Here is a 6,301-nt window from a genome sequence, read left to right as displayed (position 1 = left end):
CGAACCCGTGTCCCCTCCATCGGCAGGCGGACTCTCAACCACTGCGCCACCAGGGAAGCCCCTGCAAATAATTTTTTAGTGAAGGACATCATCGACACTATCGATCTTAATATAATTCTCACTCTTACTTTTAGTCACTTTTTAAAAGTTAACTATTTGTTTCTGAATTTCTAGTAAGAATGAAAATACCTCGAGTTCTCCGGTTAGACAAAAATGTCAGGGTCTATCAGTGAAAAGTGATGTTTTCAGTGCTAATTTTTAGACAAGATTTCTTCATTTTCAAATGAGTAAATTTCTGCTTTTTTTTTTTTAAATTTCTGCTCTTAATGAACATTGAGAGAGACTGCTTTATAACTGGTGTTAAGCAGGTCCAGCCTTTCCCTTGGGGATCTCATCTTCCTATATGCATTTCTGTAAATTAATTAGGTTTATGATTTCCGTATTATGGTCTCCTTTTTATTTTTAGTTTTGTCATTTAGTAACATTCTTTTTGTAGTATTTGCTTTTTGTTTTTGTTTTAACTGGCAGGTGGCTGGTTTTCACTTGAGTATTGCTACAAGGCTCCTTTAAACACAAAATAACTCGAATAAAAATGTGAATTGAGGGGGCCACTCTTCAAGGAGGTATTACTGTATTCCCATCATGCAGATGTGTCTTAGGAACACAGTTGGGACTGGAACTCAGATCTATCTGACAGGGACAGTCCTCTCTGCCAGGGCCCCTGCCCCTAATTAGTTGCCCTGAGCAAAGATTCTTGTGGAAGACAAAAGACTGGGCAAAGGGAGAACCAGGTTCATCTAAGACCAGCCTGGCTTATTTTAACTATTTGTTTGTATTTCTAAGGACTTTTAAAATATAACCACAATACCATTATCACACCTAAAGAAATAATAATTCCTTGATATCATCAAATACCCAGTGTTCAAATGTACCCGATTGTGTAATAAATATTTTTATATAGCTGGTTGGTTTGATCTGGGATCTGAACGAGGTCATTATATGTTTAGTAGATATATATCTCTTAAGTTATGTTTTAAGACAGCAGCACTGTCCAACAGAAATATAATGCAAGCCACGTAATTTTACATTTTCTGATAAAAAGAAACATAGTTCACTTTAGTAATTTAGTTTAACATGTTATATATCTAAAATAGACCCCAAATAATCACTTCATCATGTAATAAATTTTTGTAATTTATTATTTTTTTAAATTTTTGGCTGCGTTGGGTCTTCGTTGCTGTGTGCAGGCTTTCTCTAGTTGCGGTGAGTGGGGGCTACTCTTCGTTGTGGTGCGCGGGCTTCTCATCCTGGTGGCTTCTCTTGTTGAGGAGCGCGGGCTCAGTAGTTGTGGCGCACAGGCTTAGTTGCTCTGTGGCATGTGGGATCTTCCCGGACCAGGGCTCGAACCCATGTCCCCTGCATTGGCAGGCAGATTCTTAACCACTGTGCCCGCCACCAGGGCAGTCCCCCAATAAATTTTTTTTTCCCCAGTAAATTTTTTATTTTAAATATTTATTTATTTATATTTATTTTTGGCTGTGTTGGGTCTTCGTTTCTGTGCAAGGGCTTATCTCTAGTTGCGGTGAGCAGGGGGCCACTCTTCATCGCAGTGCATGGGCCTCTCACTGTCATGGCCTCTCTTGTTGCGGAGCACAGGCTCCAGACACGCAGGCTCAGTAGTTGTGGCTCACGGGCCCAGTCGCTCAGCGGCATGTGGGATCTTCCCAGACCAGGGCTCGAACCCGTGTCCCCTGCATTAGCAGGCAGATTCTCAACCACTGAGCCACCAGGGAAGCCCTCCCCAGTAAATTTTTATATTATATTTTTCATGCTTTTTTTTTGAACTAAGCTGTCAAAATCCAATGTATGCTTATTTTATAGCACATCTCAATTTGTACCAGCCACATGTCAAGTATGACAAGAGGCTACCTTATTAGACAGTGACGATCTAAAGGTTCTCTATTCTTAAAAGTTTTTTCTTTGAACAAATCAGGTTGTGTGTCACGTAGGTTTCCTTCCCCACACTCTGGGTTTTTCTGACTGCATTCACATGGTGGTGTTTGAATCTCTGTCCTCTGCATTTCCTGTAAAATGGTAGTTATACTCTACAGGCTGTCCTGATTCCATTGAGATTTTATTTTGAAATACTGCATGGGAGGTGCTGTGTACTGCTGCCAGAGGCACATATTGGTTGGTGTTCCTTCTTTGTGATGTTAGCAGCTGTTGATATTCGTTCTCTGAATGCATTGTTCTGTTGATTGTTTCCAGATCAGTGATATTTTAATTCAATATTCCTTCTCAGTTATTAGCAGGTGTACTTCTGTAGAGAGAAAATTTTCTTTGTTAATCATTTGATTACTCTAAGATGTACTTCATAAAAGGCAGGTTAAGTTTTTGATTCCTTTTTTATATTTAGTATCCATATCCAGCATAATGAACTGAATCCTTAGACACTAATTTTTCTGGTATCATTATGAAGTCATGGATTTTAACATATAGGATGTGCTTTAATCCACTGTAGCTTTTATTCTCTTTGATGCTCCAATTCAATTTTTGGCCAGTGGGAGCCTTTTAGATTGGTTCCTTTCTTGACACAATTTCAGTGGTCTTTGGCTTCCTTGGCCTAAGGCCTAATACTTCATTAGGTGGATCTGTCAGTTTATTCAACTGGATGTCTAGTGATGGCCAGTTGGGTTGTGCTGCAATGGATAGCCTCTGCAGGCGTCTTTTCACTTTCTTGGTCATAGGGGTTGGACCATTTAATATTTCCACAAACAGTATCTGAGAGTGTCTGCTGATCTACAGCCTCTCAAAGCGGGTTTGTTGTCAGACTTTTGTATTTTTGCCAGTGTGATAGGTATTTTAAATGTTTCATTTAAAATTCTAATTTATCTTACATGGTGATGTTGAGCATCTTTTCGTGTTTAAAGGCATTTCTTTTTCTGTCAAGTGTCCATACCTCTAGCCCATTTTCTTTTTTGGATTGTTGGACTTTTTGTTTCTCTCTTTAGAAGCTCTCTCTGTACCTTAAGGGTATTAACACTTTTGGGAAATAAATTGCAAATGTATTTCCCATTTTATCATTGGTATTTTGCTTAGCTTATGGTATTTTTAGCCATGCATAAGAAGTTTAGGTTGTTTTGTTTGTGTGTGTGTATTTGTGTATTTTTCTATATTATGGGGTTTGAGTCATGGTCAGGAAAGTTTTCCCTACTGCCAGTGTAAAGACAATTCATCCACGTCTATTTTTCTTTTATTATTTAGGGTATTTTTTAGAAACATGAAAAATTCTTAGTTGACCCATATTTTACCTTCATCAATATGTTAATGTGACAGTATCAGTGATTGACTTTGAAATGGTGAATTACAGTTGCATTCCTGGAATAAATCCAACTTGGTCATGTTGTATTAAATAGCTTTGTGTATTGCTGGATTTGGTTGGCTAATGTTTATTTAGGAATTTTTCATGTGAGTTCATGAGTGAAATTAGCCTGTGAAACTTGATAAACTAATTCTAAAACTCTTGGAAAATCAATTCCAAGTTTATTGTAGATCAAAATGTTAAAAAAACATCGATGGAAACAACAGAGCTTTAGGTTAAAAAAAGATATCCATATGGCCTTGGGCTAGGAAAAAGTTCTCTTAAACAGGACACAAAAAGCGATAATTTAAGGGGAAAAAATGACAAGAATGAAGAAAATTCTAAACTATTATGTTTCCCTTACAGTATGCCTTTTAAAAAAATCCTCATATAGTATAAATATTTTACAAATTCCTACCACACTCTCCCTTTTATCTACATGCAAAGATGGTCCATCATTGACATCTCCATTCTTCATCTTCCCCTAACTGAGGTCTCTTCTGCTTTACATGAATATTTGGTTTAGAACAGTGCTGTCCACAATAAGCCTAGAAGAGGGGCCACAGCCCGCAATTTAAAATTATAATTACTTTGCTTTGAGAAAATCAGCTTCATAGTACTGGTTTTAAATCTTTTTTAAGTTTGTTTTCCATTTTAACCATCTCCTTTTATAGATTCTTTTTCAGAAGTTTAAAATTTTATACATATGTACATGTATATACCTGTTTAGTTTGGGTTCATTTCTATAGTATTTTGTAAGAATTAAAATAAACATTTGATCATGCGGTTTAAAAAAAATAGTGCTGTCCAATAGAATTATGATGTGAATGATTTTTTAAATTTTTAAATAATTGATGTAATTCACATACCATACAGTTCACCTTTTTAAAGGGTGCAGTTCAGAGGTGCTTTTTTTTTTTTGTAAAAAAGTTGTAAAAACCATCCCCACTATCTAATTTCAGTATATTTTCTTTAATTAATTAAAGTATAGTTGATTTACAATATATATTAGTTTCAGGTGTACAGCACAGTGACTCAGTTATACGTATGTGTATTCTTTCTCAGATTCTTTTCCTTTAAAGGATATTACAAAATATTGAGTATAGTTCCCTGTGCTATACAGTAGGTCCCTGTTGGTGATCTATTTTATATACCGGAGTGTGTATATGTTAATTCCAACTTGCTAATTTACACCCCCCCCCTTTGGTAACCATAAGTTTGTTTTCTATGTCTGTGAGTCTCTTTCTGCTTTGTAAATAAGTTATTTTTGTTTTGTTTTTAGATTTCACATATAAGGGATATCATATTTGTCTTTCTTGTCTGGCTTACTTCACTTAGTGAGATAATCTCTAGGTCTATCCATGTGGCTGCAGATGGCCCAGTACCTTTTCTTATGTTGAAACACCCTTAAGCATTCTTAAGCATTCCTAGGATAAATCCCACTTGGGCACGGTGTATAATCCTTTTTACAGGTTGCTGGATTCAGTTTGTTAGTATTTTGTTGGGATTTTGTGTCTGTACTCATAAGGGGTTATCTTGCAATGTCTGTCTGGTTTTGATGTCTACAAGTGTATTAGTTTGCTAGGGATACCATAACAAAGTCCTACAGACTTGCTTACTTAAACCATTTATTGTCTCATAGTTCTGGAGGCCAGAAGTCCTACATCAAGGTGTCAGCAGGTTTGGTTACCTCTAAGAAGCTTGAGGAAGAGGATATGTTCCAGACCTCTCTCTCTGGTTTATAGATGGCTGTCTTCCCTCTGCTTATCTGTGTCCAAATGTCCCCTTCTTTATGTTGGAATACAGCCCATCTTAATTATGTCATTTTAAACTTAATTACCTCTGTAAAGACTATATCCAAACTTGGTCACATTCTGAGGTACTGGGGGTTAGGACTTTAACATGTGAATTTTGGGGACACAGTGTTTGGCCCATAACGGGGTAATTAATACTGGCCTTGTATATAGAATGCGTTGGAAAATATTTTAATAAAGTATATTTTAATATATATTTTGATTGGTTCAACACATCCAAAGTATCACTTCAATATGTAATCAATATTTTGAAGTTGAGGTTTTAGGTTCTTGTTTTTGATGTTCGCAATTCATTTTAATTTTTTTAATTTAAATTAAATTTAATTAATATTTTTTTGGCTGCTCCAAGAGGCTTGTGGGATGTTAGTTCCTCCACCAGGGATCGAACCCATGCCCTTGGCAGTGAGCGCAGAGCCCTAACCACTGGACTGCCAGGGAATCCCCTGCAATTCACTTTATATGTACTAAATTTTATCACTTAGGGCACATCTCAGTTTGTACTTGCCACATTTTAAGTGCTCAGTAGCAATGTGTGGCTCTTGGTACCATATTTTTATCCTTTGTACCTAACTTGTTCTTTTTCCAAAGCAGTTTTTCTCTGTACTTTAAATTTTTTTTTACCATCGTATGCCTGGGTTGTGTGTTTTTAAAGTATCTGTTGGGAACTACACCACTGAGTTTATCTTAAGCCAGGAAAGTTTCCTTCCATTCTTTATCTGTTCTTGCCTCCATTTTGTCTTTTTCTCCTTGGAGTTCCTATCATTCACATGTTGTTTCTCCTGTCTCATGTTATCTCTTACTCCTCTGAATTTCATCTTTTCCCCCTCATTGTTTCTGGGTTTTCTTTGTTTTGAGCTATTTCTTCCACTTGGTTTTCCAAGCCACTACCCTTTCTTTCAATTCATTACTAACTTTATAAATTCAAAACTCAATTTTTAGCACTGGAAAGTTTTTTATTCTGTAATCAAGTATCTGAGAGTGCTTGTTATTTTTTCTGTTAAAATATTTACAGTTTTGTACAGTACTTCTTGTTCCCAGAAAACTGTCTGCTGTTCTAAGCCGTTGTCCGATTTGTGGTATTCTGGTGCTGGAACCCCTCTCAAGTACAACTGTCATTCCTCCTCTT

The 6,301-nt window shown here is 36.5% G+C and overlaps 1 protein-coding gene across 1 annotated transcript in view; it reads left to right on the top strand.

Moving 5' to 3' along the window:
* The first annotated feature begins 352 nt into the window (after window positions 1–352).
* The window catches only part of HNRNPF (heterogeneous nuclear ribonucleoprotein F), a 19,036-nt gene continuing 13,087 nt past the window's right edge, over window positions 353–6,301 (top strand). Inside the window, exon 1 of the mRNA XM_007451160.1 lies at window positions 353–413. The gene's annotated coding sequence lies outside the window, so the exon portion shown is untranslated. The remainder of the gene's footprint in view (window positions 414–6,301) is intronic.

This window comes from Lipotes vexillifer, unplaced genomic scaffold (genome assembly GCF_000442215.2).
Source record: "Lipotes vexillifer unplaced genomic scaffold, Lipotes_vexillifer_v1.1 scaffold1309, whole genome shotgun sequence".
Taxonomy (NCBI): domain Eukaryota; kingdom Metazoa; phylum Chordata; class Mammalia; order Artiodactyla; family Lipotidae; genus Lipotes; species Lipotes vexillifer.
This window is presented reverse-complemented; position numbering and strand designations above follow the sequence as displayed.